Source organism: Enhydra lutris, unplaced genomic scaffold (genome assembly GCF_002288905.1).
Source record: "Enhydra lutris kenyoni isolate GAN:26980312 unplaced genomic scaffold, ASM228890v2 scaffoldscaffold18, whole genome shotgun sequence".
NCBI lineage: Eukaryota > Metazoa > Chordata > Mammalia > Carnivora > Mustelidae > Enhydra > Enhydra lutris.
In genome coordinates, this window is record NW_019154102.1 from 2,082,395 (window position 1) to 2,106,468 (window position 24,074).

Consider the following 24,074-nt stretch of genomic DNA (forward strand, 5'->3'; position numbering starts at 1 on the left):
ACCATAGATATTCTATATATCTGTTTTGTGCTATATATTCATCTATGCTTTAAATGCAAAAAGAGTACATTTTTTTAAACCTTCCCCTCTTGTTTAGTGCCTTGGGGATGATATGGGACGATGTACTGCGTCCACTGAGAATCTATGTCCTGTGTGAGGTTACTGTGGGCATAAGAGGAATTGTGTATATCATGAAGAATTGCCAGGAGTGTCAGTTGATATAATAGTCCTTTGTTTTGGATTACACGAAGGAGGAAATTCCACTGTTCTTTCAGCAGTGTGAGGGTGGGATTGAGGTCAGCTGTTATCCACAGAGAATGGGATTTTCATTACTCATGAGATTCACTCATTTATTCCATTGCTTATTCATTAGTTTCCATGTCAGGGGTTAAGGTAGTGTCTATTACCTGGCTGTGGAAAAGTTGACACTTTGTGTAAAATGAGAAAAAATATGTTGGGTATTGGTATTGTTAATATAGTTTTCCAAATTAGGCTTTTGTTCATGTCTTTTCATATGATTCGGGTCAACTATGGCAGAGATCTTTTCAGTAGTCTTATTTCAGTCTCCAAAGTTAAACTTTTTCCAAATACAGAGTTCCCTAAACAGCTAGAGGCTTGCTTCAGATTTGGTGTGTGTTATGGGTTAAATTGTGCTACCCCCTCCAAAGATATGTTAGAGTCCTAACCCCCAAAATACCTCAAAAGGGAACATTATTTGGCTGTAAAGTCTTTACAGTTAAAATGAGGGAATTAGGATGAGCCATAACCCAATATGACTGGTGTCCTTACTACAAAAGGAAATTTGGACACACTATCGGTCTGCTGGGGCTACCACAATAAAATAATCAGAAAATGAGTAGCTTAAACAACTGAAAATTACCTTCTTACAATTCTGTAGCCTAAAAGTTAAAGTAAACATGCCATCAGGGTTGGTGTCTGGTGAGACCTTGCATACTGGCTTGTAGATGGCCATCTTCTTATTGTGTCCTCACACAGGTTTTCTTCTGTATGCTCTCCTGCAGAGAATGATAGAGATCTCTCTCTTACTCTTCTTGTAAGGACACCATCCTATCAGATTAAGGCTCTACCCTTAGGACCTCATTTAACCTTAATTACCTCCTTTTAGGGCCTATCTCCAAATATAGCTATACCATATGTTAGAGTTTTAACATAAGAATTGGTAGGGGGCACAATTCAGTCCACAAGAGACACATATAAAAGATGATACAAAGAGATTGAGAGGGAACACAGGAAGGAACCTACCCTCTTGACACCTCAGTTTTAGATTTCTAGCCTCCAGAACTATGAGGCAATAAATTTATGTTGTTTAAGGCAACCCTAACAGACTAATCCTGCATGTTCTTCATGACCTCATAAAATAGAAGTGATCTATGTTAGCCTCATGGTCATTACACTGAGATGCTTGAGGCCTGCTCAAAAGAGCAAAAGAAAAGTAAATGAAGCCTAAGTCTTCTAAAACAAATTGTGGAAGCTTTTATCAGACTGATATCTGGTACATCATTCTCTGTTAGGCAGATACATTTAGGTTTTGCTGTTACTGTGAATAGCTAGCCACCTCTCAAGCTGTTTGGAGCAACTGCTCTGAGGGCAAAAGGATGGTATAGAAGCTTAGGTAAGCTTCAACAAAGCCAAGGTAGATATATCTGAGGGTCTGAGATGTAGGAAGATCCTGAACTCAAGCCCTCCATATACACATATATATACCTATTTAGGGAACAATTCTTCTTGAAGAATAACTGAGGTATGACTAAACCAGCTTCTGCACAACAAAAATAGACCACATAGAGAATGGCAAGAGAGACATGGTAACAGAGTGAACCTAACCTCTGACACTGAGAACTTCAGTGGCAGGGATGGTACAGAGAGATACTGAGAAGGTTCCTCTGCCCAGGGGTACACACACACATAAAAAGCCATGGTTTATAAGAGCAACTAGACTAGAGCTCTATCAAATGGCAGGTGAGATCTGGGAACTCTTTCCAGGTTGGAGGGATTGGTAAATTCCATAGTTTACATTTCACCACCATCTTGATAGTGTAAAGGAGTAGGTAGTCAGTGAGCCCCAAACTCCTAACCCACACCAGTCCCAGCCACTCTACTGTGGTACACACTGGGTCTGTACTTATTATAGCTCCAGCCATCTCACCAAGCTGACACAGGTGCAAAGCACTCTGAAACACTTCAGGCCCATTTCACTTTGGTTCCAGATGTTGCCAGGGCATTCCAGTACAGAATACCCTGGAACATCCCCAGTGTATGCCCACTTCAACTCCAGTAATCCATACAGAGTAACCAGGCACACATAAGACCATGAAAGAAGATAAACTTCAGGAAAAAAAAAAAAAGGCAATCTATTGATAAAAAGTAAGGTTCATTAAAATAATCACCAGATTGGAGAGAAAGCGGATGAACTGAGAACTTCAACAAAGAGATGGAAAAATGCATGAGAGGGAATAAAGAGATTAGAGGATGCAGAAGTATGGAAGACAGAATACTGGAAAGCAACCAAGGTGAAAAGAAAAAAGAATTTTAAAAAATGAAGGCAGATTAAGGGATGTATCAGACATCAAGCAAGCAAACATTTGTATTATAGGGGTCCCAGAAAGAGAAAACAGAGCTAAAGGGGCAGAAGAAATAATAGATGTGTATTTCTTTTTGCATGTTAGGCAAATCTTCAGCTAAGTTCAGGAAGCAAAGAGAATGAACCAAAAGGAGCATCACAGTATGACACATAATAATTTAAAACGTCAGAAATCAAAGATTAAGAAAGAATTTTAAAAGCAGTAAGAGAAAAACAACTAGTTACATACAAAGACAACCCCCCCCCATAAGAGTATCAGCTGATATTTCAGCAGGAACTATGCAGGCCTAAAGAGAGTGGCATGATATATTCAAAATGCTAAAAGGATAAAACTTACAACCTCATTCAGAATTGAGGGAGAGATAAAGAGTTTTCCAGACAAGCAAAAGTTAAAAGAATTCACCGCTAAACTGGTATCACAGGAAATATTAAAGGGACTTTAAGCAAAAAAGAAAAGGCCTTACTTAGAAAAAATTAGGAAAGGAAAAAATTTCCCAAGTAAAAGCAAATGTGCAGTAAAGGTAGTAAAGCAATCATCTATAAAGCTAGTATGAAGGTTAAAAGACAAAAGGAGTAAAATCAATTACATCCAGGTAAGGGTATTCAAATAATAAAAATATGTAAAGCATGAGAACACATACATAGAATGTGAAGAGGGAGAGCAAAAGTGAAGTTCTTTAAGAATTTGTTAAAACTTAAGTAACCATGAATTTCATATAAACCCTAGGTTCTTAGGATGTTACATGTGAACCTCCTGGTAATGGAGAACCAATAATAGACATACAAAAAAATAGAAAGCTAAGCATAACACTAAAGAAAGTCAACAATCATGAAGAAAGAGAGCAGGATAATAAGAGCACAGAAGAAAACTAGGAAACTATGAACAAAATGGCAATAAATGCATACTAATTGATAATTATAAGATATAAATGGACTAAACACTCCAAAAGACATAGGTCTTTTTTCTTTCTTTCTTTCTTTCTTTTTTTTTTTTTTAATCCTGTCACCCTATCTATGTGGCTACACTCTCACTTCAAACTTAGAGACATATATAGACAAACAGCCCAGGGTATCAATGCTACATCTGACATACAAACTTTAAAATAAAGACTGTAATGAGACAAAGAAAGGACTTATGTAATGATAGAGGGATCAATCCAACAAGAGAATGTAATAACTTTAAATATCTACACACCCAACATCGGAACACCTAAGTACATAAAGCAAATACTAACAAACATAAAGGGAGAATTGACAGTAATACAATAATAAGAGGGTACTTTCATGTCCCACTTACATGACTGGATAGATTGGTCAGACACAAAATCAATGAGGAAACAGTGTCTTTGAATGATGCATTAGACCAAATAGACTTAACAGATATGTATAGAGCATTCCATCCTACAACAGAATACATATTCTTTTCAAGTGCACATGGAACACTCTCCAGGATAGATCACAATAGGCCACAAAATAAATCTTAATAAATTTAATATGAATGAAACATCAGGCATGTTTTCTGGCCACAGTAGTATGAAATTAAAAATCAATTACAAGAAAAAAACTGGAAAAAAACACAAACATGTGGAGGTTAAACAACCAGTGGGTTAATGAAGAAATCAAAGAGGAAATTTAAAAATACATGGAGATAAATAAAAATGGAAACACAGTGGATCAAAATCTTTGGGATGCAGCAAAATTAGTCCTAAGAGGGAAATTTATAGCAGTATATTCCTATCTCAAGAAACAAAATAGCAAACAATCTAAACTTATACCTAATGTAAACAGAAAATAAGAATAAACAAAGCCTAAAGTTATTGGAGGAAGAAAATAAAATAGAAATAAAATAGAGACAAAGTCATGAAACCAAGAGCTGTTTCTTTAAAAAAAAATTAATAAACCTTTAGCGCAAGACTTGTCAAGGAAAAAGAAGGATTCAAATAAATAAAACAAAAAATGAAAAAAGTAACAATGGACACCAAAGAAATACAAAGGAGTATAAGAGACTAGTATGTGAAATTACATGCCAACAAATGGACACCCTAGAAGAAAACGATAAATTCCTAGTAACATAATCTTTAAAAACTGAATCAAGAGGAAATAAATAATCCTAACAGATGGATTACTAGTAACAAAATTGAATCAGTAATAAAAAAAAAAAAAAAACCTTCAGGACCAGATGCCTTCACCTGTGACTGCTACAAAACAGAGAAGAGTTGATAGCTATTCTTCTTAAATTATTCTCTTTAAGCTATTCTCCTTAATAGCTATTCCTTTATTCCAGAAAATAGAAAAGGAAGGAAATCTTCCTAATACATTCTATGAAACCAGCATTACCTGGATACCAAAACCAAAGCCACTACAGAAAAACCTACAGGCCAATATCCTCAATGAAGATGGAAATAAAAACCCTCGAGTCACCTGGGTGGCTCAGTGGGTTAAGTAAGCCTCTGCCTTCTATTCAGGTCAGATCCCAGGGTCCTGGGATCAAGCCCCGCATTGGGATCTCTGCTCAGCAGAGAGCCTGCTTCCTCCTCTCTCTCTCTCTCTGTCTACTTGTGATCTCTGTCTGTCAAATAAATAAATAAAATCTTTAAAAAGAAAAAAAGAAAAACCCTCAACAAAATAATAGCAAAGCACAATCAATAATGTATTAAAAGCATCATTCACTATAATCAAGTGGGATTTACTCTCAGGATGAAAGGATGGTATCTACCAAAAGAAAATCACTAATTTGAATAAATATATGCACCCCTATATTTTTTACAGCATCATTTACAATAACCGAGTTATAGAAGCAAACTAAATGTCCCCTGATTGAAGAATGGAGAAAGAATATGTGGTGTACATATACAACAGAATATTAATCAGCCATAATAAACAATGAAGACCTTTCCATTTGTGACAGCAAAGAAGGATCTAGAAGATACTATGCTAAATTAATTAGGTCAGAGAAAGACAAAGACCATATAACTTCACATACATGTGGAACCTAAATAAATCAGAAACAGACTCACAAGTACCCTGAACAAACTGGTGGTTGCTGGGGGGCAGAGGGAGAAACAGGCTTGCAACCATGGGATGAATACGTAATGGAGATGAAAAGTACAACCTAGGGAGTATAGCCAGTTGGTATTCAATAGTGTTGTACAGCGACAGATGGAAACTACACTTGCTATGAACAAAACACATTGTATACAGTGGTTGAATCACTATGTTGTACACCTGAAAATAACATTGTGTGTCAATTATACTTTAATTTAAAAAACAGGTGGAGAAGAAAGGATGGCACAAATAATGAGGCTACATGAGCAGAGTAGGAATTGAAGATAAGGTTGACCTAAAGATGCTAGCAAAGATAAAGAACCTTTAGATGGAGAAATGAATGACTCCTGACAAGTAATGAATTACCTAAAAGAGTAGAAGTAAGAGGCAAATGTTTTATTTGTAGAAAGTTTCCAGAGAGCATAGGGATCTGGTGGTAAGGAAAGGGAAAATCAGACTTGAGCAAGTGAAACACCTGTTGAACATCCCCAGTAAAGTTTACTTATCTCTTTGAAGAGCCAAAATTCCTAGCTGCCCATTAGGATAAATTACTGGGATTCTTAATCTCCCTTTAGCAAAGTGTCTGCTTTCGCACACTCTTGGTTAAGAGACAGCCTCTTTAATACTAAATCTTGGAGGCAGAATTGACTGATGTGATAGTATAGGATTAACAGAAACTGACATAACATCACCTGGGTTCAAAGATTTAAAGAAGAAAGAAAATGACTTTTAGTCATCTTAATACAACTCATTTTTTGTAGTAATCTTTAGAGGTCTTTTAGAGGTCTCCTAATTCCATTTTTTCTATCTCTGCTAGAAAATATGTCATTTTTTTTTTAACATTTTGCCAAAGATCCAAATGTCTGCATATGATTGTGTTGTCAGACAGCAAGGTTTTAGCCTTCTATTTCAACATGTTATGTTTTCAACATTCAAAGTAGATTTTTTTTATGGTGGTTGTTGCATTAGGACATAATGGAAGTTGTTTGCTTTTGTTAAAGTAAGAGAAAAAAATGGAGTGAAATGAACCATTTTTTTTTTCTATGCTAGTTTTTCCTATGAAGATTGTTACTGATGATATGGCAGAAAACATATTGCTGTATTAACAAGGTCACTCAGTCACAAAATCCTATTAATGTAGAAAATGACAAAACCAAGCTATGTGGTGACAAATAAGGCAGATTCTCACCTTGTATTCTTAACATTCCTTGATCAAATTCACGTAGATAGCAGGGAAGCTGAGAACAAATTCAGGGAATGTACATGACTGTTAAAAAACAAAACAAAACCATAATTCATATATCTTCAGGATTGAGTATCTTTTCATTTTACTTTTTCAAAACATAATGGTAAATTAAATCAAGAAATATTTTCTAATTTATGTTTATATAAAAGATTTATCTACAGAAGTATAAAGGAACCTGCTGAGTAGAAAATTTCAAAATAAACATATACAGTCATAATATCCCTGACATGTTTACTTTTTTTGGAACTAAAAGCACCAAATAGCCATTTGCATTTTGAACGATAGCAAAGACATTTTAGACTTAGCTGTCAATTTAATGAAGCCTCAAATATTGATTTTAGCAAAACAGTAAAGTAGGAAATAAAAATAAAAAAGGATCATTATAATGATACTCCAGTGGGAATAACTATGGTCACTTCAGTCAATGATAAACTGATTTTAGTGGTATGGACTAGACAAATAAAAATAAAGATTGTCTTGACTTAGTTTAAGCTGAAAAGAAATCTTTCAGGTTTATGGCTTCGTAAATTGTTCTGAATGTTTAACATCCCATGAAAAAGAAGCAAACAATGAAGATACTTCCTTCAAGAATACAAAACCAGTACACTCAGGCAAAGACTTGTAATTCAGATTTAACATCTTATCTAAGTTTACATTGCTAGAGGGTCTTCTTTGACTATGCTCAAAGTGTTTCCATGTAAGCGTTACTAACAATTTTACTTTGGGTTTTAAACACCTGGCAGTCTGCCTGATCTTAGTATACAAGATTCTTTCTTTTAATGCTTTATGAACTTTGGTTGATTATAGATAAACTGTACACATTTTAAGAATAAACTAGCCTTTCATGTAGTGATAACATAACTGCTTGGGTCCATCAAATATTTCCATTTCTCACTGGACACCAGAAAAAGTCCAGTTAGATGGTTATTAACTATAAGGCTGACATAAAAGAGGATCATGAAAAGACTAAGTTTTGCATCTATCTCCCAGTCAATACTAAGCACGCTATGTATGGAAAGTTTTCTTGAAACCTCAGAATGCTTCATTCCTGTCTTTATATTGAACTGGGAATTTCTCTATGAAGACAGCATCATAATAGCCCTTATGTAGGTTAAGCCTGTATCAACCCTGTTCTCTTTCCATATTTAAATAGAATTTATGGAATGAGAAAGAGATGGTGTTACAACTGATTATTTTACTTATGTCACAGCCTCAGTTACTGATTTACCCACTCTGGTTTGTGGTATAAAATGTGTAGTACCTCTTAATTCAACTCTTGTTCTTGCACCTATCTGGAATATTCTTACCATGATAGTAAACTTATCTGAAATCTAACCTTCCCTAGAAATCCATGTGAAAGTGTATATATGTGACCCATGATACATTTCCCACTACCAGGGCCAGCAATGACTTGCTCTATTTCTTAGGCCACTTATATTTGCCCTTATTAGAGACCCCCTTGTTTTATTTCTAGCCTACTTATAAAACACTCAACATCAAGCATTTCAACTTACATGTTCTTTTCACAAAGGAACATACTCTACATACTCTTTTAATAAAATATTTGTTATTCTTAAACTTTTACTTTAATTATTGAGAGGCCCCAAACTACATCTCTCTCTCACATTCTATAAATATATATGGATTCCCTTGCCTCTAAAATTCCAACTAATTTTCCCCCTGGATTTATTTGATTTGTATTTTTCCTGATGTAATATTTTAACCCATTAAAAACATGTGGTATCTCTCTTTTATTTTTTATTTTTTATTATTTATTTTTTAAATTTCTTTTCAGTGTAACAGAATTCATTGTTTTTGCACCACACCCAGTGCTCCATGCAATCCGTGCCCTCCATAATACCCACCAACTGGCTCCCCCAACCTCCCACCCCCCACCCCTTCAAAACCCTCAGGTTGTTTTTCAGAGTCCATAGTCTCTCATGGTTCACCTCCCCCTCCAATTTCCCTCAACTCCCTTCTCCTCTCCATCTCCTCTTGTCCTCCATGCTATTTGTTATGCTCCACAAATAAGTGAAACCATATGATAATTGACTCTCTCTGCTTGACTTATTTCACTCAGCGTAATCTCTTCCAGTCCTGTCCATGTTGATACAAAAGTTGGGTATTCATCCTTTCTGATGGAGGCATTGTTGGGTCGGCCGGCTCCGGGAGTGCAGAAGGAACAATAGAAATGACCGCCAGGTCCCGCCATCTTCCATCCTCCTCCCCCACCCCTTTCCTTCACCCTTGACTCTCCTGCCAAAAGGATGTATGCCCAGGTCACGTCTCCATAGGTAACCCGATACCTATGCAGGAAACAGATAAAAGACCCCTGCCAACTCCCTCCCAGTGCGACTTCCCCCACTCCCCTTTCCAGAGTCGAGGAACCTCTCCCGAGGGTGCCCATCTCCTCCCGGTGCAACATTCCTGGCTCCCCTTCTCCTGAGCCCTGAAACTTCGCGGGAGAGTGCCTTTAATAAATCTTGCCTTGCACCCACTTCACCTGGTGTCGTGTTTATCTGGCCTATAAAACCTTACATTTGGTGCCGAAACCCGGGAGGAGATTGAACCCCCACCCCGGTGAGGAGGCTCTCTCCTCTCCCTAGCCGGACCTGGACTTGCCTTTCCCAACGCCACTTCTAAAGCCATGGTGAGTTCCCCCGATTCCGTGCCTCCATCCGGAGAGCCCTGACCTAATCGCGAGGGCATCAGGGCAGACCCCGCCCATCACCAGGTGACCTCCGTGACTCCGAGAGGCTGGGAGACGTCCTAACCTCTACGGCAGTCGACACAGTTTTTCCGCACCCCAGTGGTGGACAAGGGGACGCCTTCCTCCAGCCCTCGGGTTGCCTGGCAACGAATTGTGGGGACCTCCCAATCCAAATCGACCCTAAAACATCCCAGGGGTGTTTTAGGCCTGTTGGCCAATCTTAAAACCCTGGAACTGGACCAGGACCTGCGAAAACAACGTTACTGTACTGTTGCTTGGCCACAATACCGATTAGACAATCAGTCCCAATGGCCTTCGGAAGGTACGTTTAATTATCAGATTCACATGGACCTAAATAACCTCGGCAGACACCAAGGCAGATGGGCCAAGGTCCCTTATGTTCAGGATTTCTGAACCGGTGCCCTTGTCTACCCCTCCCCCTCCCCACTCCTATCCCAACTCCTGACAAAGTTATCCGCAGTAAATGTGAAACTTCAATCAAAGTTTACTGAAGGTCAAATAAGCTCATGTTATTTGTTAAAATCTGTTAGCAAAGAAATGACTAAACTGATGGTTAATTGTCTGTCTCAAAGTTTTAATGGGTAATTGCTGAGATAGCTTTCAAAGTCTTTGGTAACCTGAAAGTTTAAAGTTTTGCTTGGATGACAAATGGAATTAAATTGTTGGACATTTAGGTCTTTTCCAAAGAGGATAAAATGCCAAGTCATTGATTACTGAACATAGGTTTGTGCTTTTGACTTCTTACAGCAAAGAAAATAAGAATATTTAAATCTGTTAGTAAGCATGGTTTGTGCTTAACTGATTCATAAATTGGCATCTAAAGAATTCTGTTATAACTGTTCACAATTGATAAAAACTGACTAGAGGTTAATAACTAAAGGTGTTTCTAAGAGTACAAAATTCTGCTAACTGTAAGACTGATGGAAATAAAGGAAGCAACTCTGTATGTAGGAAAGTAGAAGATATATAAGAAAGATTTAAGGAATGGGAGTACATTTTATTGAAAGTAAAAGGAGATAATTTTGTCCTAAATGAGACGGTTGTTTGGGACAAAACCTGAATACAAAGGAAAGTTGTAGAAGGTTTGTGAAGGGAAATCATTCAGGAACCCAATGAAAACCCAGCCATGTTTCTTAACTGACTTACTGAGGCGCTGACTCAATACACTCGCCTAGACCAGGCCTTTCTGGCAGGGGTGACTGTTTTAACTACCCACTTTATTTCTCAGTCAGCCACCGACATTCGGAAAAAATTAAAGCGGAGGAGGGCCCTCAAACTCCCATTTCTGATCTGGTGAAAATGGCATTTAAAGTCTTTAACTCCCGAGAGGAGGCAGCAGAACTTAAGCACCAAGCCAGACTCCAACAGAAGGTCCAACTGCAGACCCAAGCCCTGGTAGCAGCCCTGAGGCCGACAGAAGGGAGCACCTAACCGCGTCCCTCCAGGGGCCTGTTTCAAGTGTGGAGCCCAGGGACACTGGGCCCGTCAATGCCCCAATCCAAAAGCGCCTACTAGGCCGTGCCCTCAATGCCGCATGATGGGCCACTGGAAATCAGACTGCCCCAGCCTCGGGGGATTCCTGGTGCTTCCACGCAGGGGAGACCCTGAGATGGTAAGTTCTGCCTTCCAACTTCTTGGATTGGAGGATGACTGGCGGAGCCCAGACTCAGACACCCCTCTCACCCATGCTGAGCCCAGGGTCACACTCCGGGTAGCGGGTAAGTCCATTTCCTTTCTGTTGGACATGGGACATTCTGTCCTGCCTTCCTACTCGGGTCCTACTCGTCCCTCCCCAGTTGCAGTTATGGGAATTGATGGTACTTCCTCCACTCCAAAGGCCAGCCCACCCCTTACCTGCAGCCTGGATGGGTTTCCCTTCTCACACTCCTTCCTCATTATCCCTTCCTGCCCTGTTCCCCTACTAGGCAGGGACATCCTCCACAAACTTCAGGCCACCATTCGTCTCTCTCCCTCTCCCTCGACTTCTGCTCACCTCGTTCTCTCTCTACTCCCCTCTGACTTGTCCTCTATCCCAGACTGTCTCCCCTCTGTAGACCTGCAGGTATGGGACATTTCCAGATCTATAGTAGCAACCCACCAGCTAGGACTTAAGCCCATCATCGACTGCCTCCTGCAGCAGGGTCTCCTTATCCCCATTAACTCTCCAAGCAACTAGTGTCACCGCCAGGGATGGCAGCCCTGCCTCAGGGCCCTAGCAGCAGCCGCTTCTCTGACAAAGGAGGCCCTCAAACTTACCTTAGGATAGCCCATCACGGTCTTCTCCCCCCATCGATTAATGGACTTAGTCAGCCACAAATCCTTGGCACAACTCACTTCTTCCCGTCTCCAACTCTACCACCTGCTGTTCATAGAATACCCCCAGGTCACACTCTCTGTCTCCCCTCGTCTAAATCCTGCCACTCTCTTGCCGACACCTTCTTCTACCCCCATCCCTTCCCATTCCTGCTCTCAACTCCTGGAAGAACTCTCTGCCTACCATTCAGGACTTTGGGACCAGCCATTGCCTGACCCCGATTGCACTCTGTTCGTGGATGGGAGCTCCCTCATAGCTCCAGATGGACGGCGACACGCAGCCTATGCAGTGGTCACCCTGGACGCAGTCATAGAAGCGCCCCCCCCCCTTCCCATTGGGACTACTTCTCAAAAGGCAGAACTCGTGGCTCTCACCAGGACCCTTCACTTATCTGAGGGCCAACAGGTCACTATTTATACTGACTCTAAATATGCTTTCCTTATTACCCACACTCACTCTGTCCTCTGGTGAGAAAGGGGATTTCTCACGACCAAGGGAACCCCCATAGTCAATGAGCCTCTTATTGCCATACTCTTCGAGGCTCTCAATTACCCTACTTAGGTGGCTATTGTCCACTGCCATGGCCATCAGGCCTCCAAGGACCCCATCTCTTTGGGGAACAACAAGGCCAACTCTATTGCCCGACAGACGGCCTTAAACTCCTCTCCAGTCCCTCTCCTGTTTCTCAACACTCCTCACAGTCCATCGTACACTGATAAGGAGACTTGGGCCCTCAAAACATTAGATGGCAGGTTGGGTGACAAGGGATGGTATGTCCAGAACAAAACTGCCCTCTGGAACAGCCTAATCCACACCCTCATTACTGACATCCACCAGTCTCTCCACATCAGTCCAATCGCCCTATACCAATTTCTCCAACCTCTCTTTCACCACCCCCTCCTCCAAAAGACCATTAGGGAGGTACACCAGGCCTGCAGAACCTGTTCTGTGGTCAACGCCCAGGGCGGCCTCCGCAGACCGGGACCCACCCACCAGCTCTGCGGGCATCAGCCAGGCGAGGACTGGCAACTTGACTTCACTCACATGCCTCAACACAAAACCTTTAGATACCTACTAACTCTTGTGGACACCTTCACAGGCTGGATTGAGGCATCCCCCACCGCGAGGGAAGCAGCAGACATGGTCGCCGCGGTTCTTATTGAACACATCATTCCAAGGTTTGGACTCCCTCGAACCCTACAATCAGACAATGGACCGGCCTTCATCTCCAGCATCGCACAACAGAACTCTGAAAGCCTCAACATCACCTGGAAACTCCCAATCCTCGGGTAAGGTCGAGAGGGCCAATGGCCTCCTCAAGGAACAATCACCAAACGCACTCTTGAAACCTGCCTCTCTTGGTCAACCCTTCTCCCACTAACACTCACCCACCTTAGGGCCTCTCACGGCCAGTCAGGAGTCAGCCCCTTTGAGCTCCTGTACGGCAGGCCCTTCCTACCCAATCACAACCTGCCTGCCTCTCCTCCCCACTCCTATCTTATCTGCCCTATCTGACTCATGCAGATGCAAACATCCCCGCCCCCAACAGCACATGCAGAGACTTCCTCCAGGCCCTAAATCCTGGGGATCACGTTCTCCTATGAGAACTTCACCCAAAGTCCTTACAACCCAGGTGGACTGGCCTCCATACTGTTATTCTCACAACTCCCACAACGGCAAAACTCCTAGGACACCACCGGTGGGTACACATCTCCAATCTAAAACCAGCCCCACCACAGGATGGCTGGACTTCCCAAACCCTGGGGCCTACGTGGTTATAGATTTCCCACACCACTTCTCCTCCCCCTCCTCCTTCTACTCCCCCCGCCATAGCTGCCCCTCCGGTGACCCTGGGTTCAGGTGGCACTCTTCCTAGTGGAAACTTGGACCCATGGAGACACCACACGGTGTAGTCAGCTGGTCACCACAGATTGCCAGTCCAGAAGGTGCCAGCCCTAGCAGAAATGGCTGTCCTCTCCACCCCCCTCCAGTGACAGAAAAGGGCTGTGTTTCTTCCCCTGGTTATTGGGGTCTCCTTGTCATCTTCCCTAGTGGTCACCGGGCTGGGCACTGGGGCCCTAGCTCACTCCATAGATGCTACCCAAGATTTATCCAAACAGCTCCGAACAGCCATGGAGGCCTCAGCCAAGTCCTTGGCATCCCTACAACGACAGGTTACCTCAGTGGCCCAGGTAGCCCTACAGAACCTACGAGCCCTGGACCTGCTCACCGCAGACAAGGGAGGAACCTGTTTATTCCTCAGTGAAGAATGCTGCTATTATATCAACAAATCCGATATAGTCGAAACCAATATCGGTGCCTTGGCAAAAACCCACAGCTCCCTTCCTGGCCAGCATCGCCCTGGAATAAACCCCCTCTCAATGGTGGCTCTCCCCCTTAACGACCTGGCTCCTTCCGATCCTAAGTCCCCTTATTCTCCTCTGCCTATTAGCACTAATCACCCCCGGTGTTCTTCACTTCATTCAGGATCTCATCCGTGAGGTTTCCAGAGTCACTGTCAACCAACTCCTCCTGCATCCCTATACCCGCCTACCCACATCCAAAGGACCCTATGATGATGCCCCTTTGTCAGCAGGAAGTAGCCAGATCTGAGTCGCCGCCCCTATTACACCAAAAAGGTCGGACTGTTGGGTCAGCGGGCTCCGGGACTGCAGAAGGAACAACAGAAATGACTGCCGGGTCCCGCCATCTTCCAGCCTCCTCCCCCACCCCTTTCCTTCACTCTTGACTCTCCCGCCAAAAAGATGTATGCCCAGGTCACGTCTCCCGATATCTATGCAGGAAACAGATAAAAGACCCCCGCCAACTCCCTCCCAGTGCGACTTCCCCCACTCCCCTTTCCGGAGTCGAGGAACCTCTCCCGAGGGTGCCCACCTCCTCCCGGCATAACTTTCCTGGCTCCCCTTCTCCTGAGCCCTGAAACTTCATGGGAGAGTGCCTTTAATAAATCTTGCCTTGCGCCAACTTCTCCTGGTGTCATGTTTATCTCGCCTATAAAACCCTACAGGCATAATACTCCATAGTGTATATGGACCACATCTTCCTTATCCATTCTTCCATTGAAGGGCATGACATGATACTTTATATGGAAAACCCAAAAGACTCCACCCCCAAACTACTAGAACTCATACAGCAATTCAGTAACGTGGCAGGATACAAAGTCAATGTACAGAAACCAGTGGCTTTCTTATACACTAACAATGAAAATACAGAAAGGGAAATTAGAGAATAGATTCCATTTACTATAGCACCAAGAACCATAAGATATCTGGGAATAAACCTAACCAAAGAGGTAAAGGATCTGTACTCGAGAAACTACAGAACACTCATGAAAGAAATTGAAGATGGAAGACCATTCCGTGCTCTTGGATCGGAAGGATAAACATTGTTAAAATGTCTATACTGCCTAGAGCAATCTATACTTTTAATGCCATTCCAATCAAAATTCCACTGGTATTTTTCAAAGAGCTGGAGCAAATAATCCTAAAATTTGTATGGAATCAGAAGAGACCCCAAATTGCTAAGGAAATGTTGAAAAACAAAAATAAAACTGGCGGCATCACATTACCTGATTTCAAGCTTTACTACAAAGCTGTGATCACCAAGAGAGCATGGTACTGGTATCTCTCTTTTAATTAAAAGATGACTAAATAAGTAGAAGATTAATATATGTGTGTCCATGACTCATTTAAAAACCTGTTGACTACTGTGCCAAGGTTTTACAGAAGTCGGTTCCTGTTTCTAATAAATTCAATGTACCAGAAAAAGCTAGATATATACAAAGGTCAGATTAAGGAACAGTTTTATATATGAAAAAGCAAGTGATTGTATTACATGGATTCAGTCTGAGAAAAAGGTTTCACTGGGCATGTATAATGGGCCATGAAGGAGAATGGAATTTGCCTAGATGAATTTTGGGGGGAGAATTTTTAAGATGGAATTGGTGTAAATCAAAGAAAAGAGAAAAGATTTTATTTACAGTTTAATGAATTAGAACCATCCCCCAAAATCTGAGAATAAATAGGATTGGTTGAAATAGATATTATTTAAATAAGAATATGTTCAAATAAACCATGAATTACTAGATAGAAAAAATATAAAATTGATGAATAAATTTAAGAACTGTTTTTTTTTTAGAAGAATAGTACTGTAGATAAACCTCTTATATAATTAAAAAAAGAGAAATTTGGAAAAAATGTTAGAATGAGGAAGTGGATACAAAAGAGCTTATTTCAATGAAAATAAGATACCATCTGTTCAATCAGGAAATAAATAAAATGAAAAAGTTGCAATAATTACATGAAGATAAGTTAGCACAGGAATAAACATCTAAACTAATGAAATTGGGAAGAAGAGACATTAGGAAGTCTATACACCATATAAATTTAATACATGATAAAGATGGCAATTCAAATTAATTAGAAATAGAACAATTACTCAATAACTAGTCAAGCAACTGGCTGATCAATAAGAAAAATAGATACTTTTTCTCACACATACACCACATAGATAAATGAGTACAATTTTTTAAAAAATTAAAACTTAAATTGGATTCAGAGGAAACGCACCACAACAGAATAAAGGACATATATGCAGAACCCACACCTGACATCATCCTAATGAACAACTGACAGCTTTTCCCCAAGGTCAGAACAAGACAAGGATGTCCACTGTCATCACTTTTATTCAACATAGCACTAGACGTCCTAGCCATAGAAATCATACAAGAAATGAAAAGCATCCAAACACTTAAAAAAAAAAACTGTCACTATTTTCAGATGACATATAGAAAAAACCCTAAAGACTCCACTAAATCTTATTAGGAGTAATAAAAGTATTCAGTAAAGGTGCAGGATATATAATGAATATAGAGAACCTGTCACATTTCTATACATTAATCACAAAATAAGAGAATGAGATGGTGAGAAAACAATCCCATTTACAATTGCACCAAAAAGAATAAAATACCTAAGAAAAATTTTAACCAAGAAGGTGAAAGACCTGCATGCTGAGAACTATAATTCACTGATGAAAGACATTACATATGGCACAAATGGCAGCATATACCCTGCTCATGAACTGGAAGAGTAACTATTGTTAAAATGTCCATATTGCTCTAGGCAATCTACAGATTCAAAGCTCTATTAAAATGCCAACATTTTTCACAAAGCTAGAAAAAATAACCCTAAAATTTATATGAACCCACCAAAAGACCTGAATAGCCAAAGCAATCCTGAAAAACAACAAAGCTGGAGGTACCATGATCTCAGATTTCAAGATACACTACAAAGCTATAGTAATCAAAACAATATGGTACTGGCAAGAAGTAGCCACAAAGCTCAACGGAACAGGATAGAAAGCCCAGAAATAAACTCATGCTTATGTGGTCAGTTAATCTATGACAAAAGGGTCAGGAATACACAATGGGAAAAAGACAGTCTCTTCAATAAGTGGTGCTGCAAAAACTGGACAGCCACATGCAAAAATTGAAACCAGACCACCTTATTAACCTTACACACACCAAAAAACAAAACAAACAAACAAACAAAAACTCAAAATGGATTAAGGACCTAAATGTGAAAATTGAAGCCATAAACATCATTGAAGAGAGCACAGGCTGTAATGTCTCTGACACTGGCTGTAGCAACATTTTTCTAGATATATCTCCTGAGGCAAGGGAAATAAAAGCAAAAATAAACTGTTAGGACTACATCAAAAGCTTCTGCACAGTGAAGGAAATAATCAACAAAACTAAAAGACAAACTATTGAATGGAGGAAGATATTTGTAGAAGACATATCCTATAATGGATTAGTATCCAAAATATATAAAGAACTGATACAACTCAACACCCCCAAACAATTTAATTTTAAAAATGGGCAGAAGACAGAAACAGATATTCCTCAAGGGAGACATCTAGATGGCCAAGAGACACATAAAAAGATGCTCAGCATCACTCATCATCAAGAAAATACAAACCAAAACTACAATGAGACATCACCTCACACCTGTCAGAATGGCTAAAATAAAAACACAAGAAACAGCAAGTGTTGACGACGTTGTGAAGAAAGAGCCTCTTACACTGTTGATGGGAATGTAAACTGGTGCAGCCACTATGGAAACAGTATGGAGTATCCTCAAAAAGTTAAAAACAGAACTACCCTATGTTTCAGTAATTGTACTACCAGGTATTTACCCAAAAAATACAATACTAACTCAAAGGGATACATGCACCCCTATGTTTATTGAAGCATTATTTGCAGTAGTAAATTATGGCAGCAACTCAACTATCTACTGACAGATGAATGGAGAAAGAAGATATGGTATATATACATGGAATATTATTCAGCCATGAGTAATGAAATCTTACCATTTGCAACATGGATAGAGCTAAAGAGAATAATGCTAAGTGAAATAAGTCAGAGAAAGACAAATAACATATGATATCACTCATATATGGAATTTAAGAAACAAAACTAGTGAACAAAGGAAAGAAAAGAGAGAGACAAACCAAAAACAGACTCAGCTATAGAGAATTAATGGTTACCAGAGGAGAAGTGGGGGGGGGGGGGCGTGGGTGAAATAGGTGATGGGGATTAAAAGTACACTTATCATCATGAGCACCTTAGTACTGTATAGACTTGATGAATCACTGTATTGTATAGCTGAAACTCATATAATACTTCATATTAACTATACTGGAATTTAAATGACTTAAAAAAATCTCAATTATGTAACACTGACATGACATTGACAACACACACATATATACATACACATTTCTGTTTTTAGAAATGTTTTTGGATGTATGGGTATATATATGAACAGGAATACAAGTGTGTACATAAATACAAATATATTCCCAAGAGTTTTTATTCTTTCCAAAAGAAAATTATTTTAACACAAATTGAAGAGGAAAGTTTGAAAGGGTACTGGATGGGTCACCAATTCTCTAGGAAGCTTGGGCAATAAAAGTCAGAAATCAATACTAAGAAGCACAAATCATAGCAAAATCATGATATAGGAGCCTTCTTCTCTGGCACTCTTGCCTTTGGAAATGCTCTCACTGCCAGTGCTGGAAAGGATTCTCTTCTGCCCTTGCTTTTTTGTCTCACATCTGATTCGCCAAGTCTCAGTACTGAAGCCTTGCCCTGGTTACCAAGGGAGTAAGTGATAACAGCTATTTGATTGTGATTTCTGTAGTGGGAGGCAACCCTGACTCTCACAATAACTTATCCCTCAAAACCAGAAAGACCATGGATTTGCAGATTTGCTTGTGAGTGTCCTGTGTGTTTGTGTTCCTGGGCTTTGGTAACATTTGGTATTATTTTGTTATGTATAAATCATACTGTCAATGACATTTTATCTAAAACATCTTACACAGTGATTTGGTAAGTATTTTGTGGTACCTGTAACTGTGTTGCATGCATAAGATACTTCCCCATTCAGGAATGTGTAGCTTGGGAGATAAGGACTAGCCTATATGAAATACCTAAGGAATAAGACAGCATGTATTAAATTTTGCAATTCTGATATAGTTGTTATTTGCTGGAAAAGCTTAGGTAAGAGATTTAAATGATTAGAACAGCTGAGACTTGATAGAAAAATTACTGCCTGGGAATAGAGTTTAAAAGATGTATAATATTTACTACATATTGCCTGTAAGTCATTATATAAGTATATATAGACATAAATATTTACATTAGTTGTTATATCTTCACCCTACACAGAGTACACTTAGTGAGCTGGTTACTACATTGTATGTAGCTCATGTCATGGATGGATTCGATTTTTCCTCAAACAATCCACTGATTTTTATGGTAAGATCCCAAGCTAACTAAACTCTTATTTTATAAATAAAAGTTTAAACTTTTAATAGAGTACAAATTTTAAATGTATACATCTTGGTAAATCTTCACAAGCACAAGATTAGGAACATTTCCATATCCCAGAAGCCTCAATTGTGCTCCTCCTAATCACTGCCTTTGCACAGATAACCAGTATCTTGACATCTCTTGACACAGTTTTTTGTTTTTGAACTTTACATAAATGGAACCATAGAGAATATTTAATTTTGTTGTAGCTTCTTACAGTCAGAATTATATTCATGAGATTTATCTATGCTACATTAAACACTGCTTATTTCCGCTCATCACTACGTAGCATTCCATTATAGGAATACATCACCATTTATTTATCCATTCTGTTCAGTTCATGTTCAATGTTTCCAAACTTTGGCTCTAACATTATTGCCGCCGTGAACATTCTTTTTGAGAACATACGCATACTTATCTTTTAAGTAAACACTTTGGAGTGAAATTCCTAGGTCATAGGCTATGAATGTTTTAACAGATATTACCCAACAGTTTCCAAAATGTCTGCTTGGGGCACCAGGGTGGCTCCGTTGGTGAGGCATCTGATTCTTGATTTCAGCTCAGGTCATGCTTTCAGGGTTGTGAGACCAAGCCCTCTGTCGGGCTCTGTGTGGGTGTGGAGGTGGAGCCTGCTTAAGATTCTCTCGCTCCCTCTCCCTCTCTCCCCCGCCTGCCCCCGGCAAAAAAAAAGTTTACTCCAATTTACACTTTCTTCATTGTGTGTGAAAATTCTAGTTTTCAAAATCCTCCCCAGGGCTTGATATTAACTGGTTGTTTTTTGTTTGTTTTGGGTGTGGGTTTTTCATGAGTGGGTTTTTTTTTTTTTTTCCTATTTTAATATTTACTATTCTAGTGCTTGTGTAGTTTCTCTCTATGGAATTAACCTGGTTTTATTAGGCTAGTTAATGAGTTAAAGCACCTTTCCATATGTTTATTGCACATTTTCTTTTCTTTCTTTCTTCTTTTTTCTTTTTGTAAGATTGGCTGTGGAAGTCTTTTGGCCATTATTTGGTTGTCTGTTGTTATGGCTTTATAGTGCTTTCTACATTCTGCATGAATTTTATTTGTACTGGGAGTATTTTCTACTTTCTACTCACGTTCTCTGTCTCTTGTGTTTTCTGATTAATAAAATGTTCAGTTTTTTTGTCTAGTTTATCAATCTTTCCTTTTATGGTTGATACTTTTGTATGTATGTCCTGCTTAAAACATGGATATCCACTTGACCTAGCACCAGCTGTTGATAAAACCATAATCTTACCCATGTACTAGTGGATTTTTTTCCCCACAACCAAGAGACTAGATTTTCTGTGGGTCTTTTTCTAATCTCTCCTATTCTGTTCACTGGTCAGTATGTATATGCTTACTGGTATAGGAAACCATCATCCTCTGTGATGGCAATGGAGATAGAGAATAACTTCCAGGCAAGGATTAAATCCAGCACACTCAGGCAGAATATGGTCTAAAGAAAACACTAAAGGCATGGTTGTAAAGTCACTCTCCTGGTGAAGAGTTTCCCTCTAATCAGTTGCTGAAGATCTCAAGTTCTTGCCAAGGTTATTTAAATCCCCTTGGCACTTCTTCTCCCTGCCTTCCCCACAGTAACCAGGATAATCATTTCTCTCTTTCACTCCTTACAATTACTTCCTTTCCTATAAGGTGTGGCCCAACTTCCCAAGATGAGAAGCAGGGTCACTGGCCAAATCACTATTTTACCTCCTTCCTCTCTAGCATTTACTTGCAGAGTCAGTAGCAGTTGCTGGAACCTTAAAGTCTACTCACACGAAACTGTGGCTTTACCCTTGTGTTTCTTTGTGAAGAATTTTCCACTCACCTTCTGACAAGCTCTTACTCATTCTTAAAGCCCCAGCTCAAATTATAAATTCTATATGAAGCTATTTCTCATTCCATCTGATAGAAATTAATCATTTGCTTCTATTTACTGGGTACAAACTGATATTATTTCTCTGGTATCATATCCATCTTCATATCCCAAATACTTGGGAAGGATTAGGTTCTTAATAAATATTGGTTGAATTGAATCAAGTTGATGAATTTCGATCATCTTCTAACATTACTCACCCCTTTCCACACATACACACAAAACCAAATGGATTGGAGTTAAAAATTAAACATTAAAAAAAATTAAACATTAAAGCTTCGACATAGTACAAGATAAAACTGAATACTAAACTTCAGTATTTAGAATGTCAAACTTTTAGAATATTTATTATGAAAGTTTTTTTTCTTAAGTTTTTTTTTTTTTTTTAAGTAATCTCTACACCTAATATGGAACTTGAACTGAAAACCCCAAGATCAGGAGTCACATGCTCTACTGACTGAGCTGGTCAGGCACCCCTTTAGTAAAGCTTTTTAAAGGGAGCACACTGAACTTTCACATAACCATCACCCAGACACAATTAGCAAGATCTTGTAACATTTGCATCATATGTCTCTTTTTTACATTATTTCCTTTGCTAAATGATCTTAAAGCATATCAGTGATGGTGGGTCATTTCACTTTTATGTATATCAGTATGTGTTTTTTAAACATATATACATGTTCTTGCAAAACTATATTGTCATTATCATACCTGACAAAGTAATTCTTTTTCAGTGTCACCTAGTGTCCACTCTATAAGAAAATTTCTGCAATTATCTAAAAAATGCCTTATTTTAGTTGGTTTGTTTTTTCCCTTTTCTGTTTTGTACCATTTTGAACTCTAGATTTTGTATTTTCAATGTGTTTTAATCAGTTGTATTCTTCAGATTATTGGTGCTCAAATTGCTCTTCCTTTGACCAAAGACTTTGAGTGTGTCTCCTGTTATTTGTTTGTTTGCATTAGCCCATTTTTCTTGAAAATTTCCTTGCTTTCTGGCTCAAGATATGTCAGCATAATCCTGCTCTAGACCTGGAATCAGCTATTCCTCCAAGGAGCCCTGGGTACAGAGTTACTCATTGCTTATGGGTTGTCATTGAGTCCAGGCTTTTTGGGGGACAAAATTTGAAAATTGAGTTTTCAAAACAAAACAAAATATTGGAGACTCCATACTGGTATTTCTAATTCATATGTAACATTACAGTATTTTTACTTGATTTCTTTGATTTTACCCTTATATCTATTTTTTACACTTAAGCTTTTGACTCCTATAGCAGTAATATGATTTCTAACTTGCATTTTCCTAAACTCTATATAAAATAGATTTTTAAATTTCAGTATCAATATAACAATTATATTGCATAATGAAATTTAACATATAAATACTATTAATGTAAAAATGAAATAAGAATATATAGCATAAATTCTGTGTTCGAACGTCAGTTGAAATAATTCTTATCTGTGTGTGTTGATATCGCAACTTGACTGAACTCCAAATTCTCAATCAGGTAGGAAGGGAAGAATAGAGGCATTCTTGACAGAAAATGACTCAGGAAATTTACTTTCTATGCAATATCTAATAAGGAAGTTCTTGAAGATCTCCCCCCAGTAAAATAAAATCAATTAAAGTAAAATAAAATAAAAATAATAAACCAAAAGTGATTTAGGAACCACGAAAAAGTACATTAACTTTAAGCGCACAGAGTGAAGGAGACTTCACCAAATGGCAGACAGCTGGAGTCCTAGCATCCAGTACAGAGAGGCAAAGGATCAGCAAGGCCTTAGACAAGGTGACAGTGAAAACAAAAGTACCTATTCCATGAACAGTTCCAAGAATGCTTGAGATACTGAAATAATTTAAAGATATAATAAAGGCACTATCCAGAAAAAAATCGAGAAAGGAGCTTAGGAAAACTAAAATCTCTGTGAGAAAGAAAATATGATTATAGAACTTACAGTGGTTCTGCAGTGAGCCTCCCCAACTCATGCTGATTTAATGTTGCTTAATGATTTTTAAGTTTTAGCATCTATGCATGGATTAAATGCAGATTTAATTACGGTTATGAAGAGGACTATATTAGCAGCTTTGACATATAAAAGTACATGCAGTAGAGTTTAGAAGGTGAAAAAGGGGGAAGACTGGCAAAGGAAAAGCAGGTGCATTCACATCCTTATTGTAAAAAGAATGAAATCAAGAGATACTACCCTGAAATGAAGATTTTAGTGTATTATTTAAATACACAAAGGAAAGAATCATAAAAAACTGAAGCAAAAGCTATTAAAATGTGTGCCCTTCGGAAAAGCAGGATTAAGACTGAGGAGTGTAGGACTGGCACAGATAAGGGTTCCTTTTTTTTGTTTGTTTG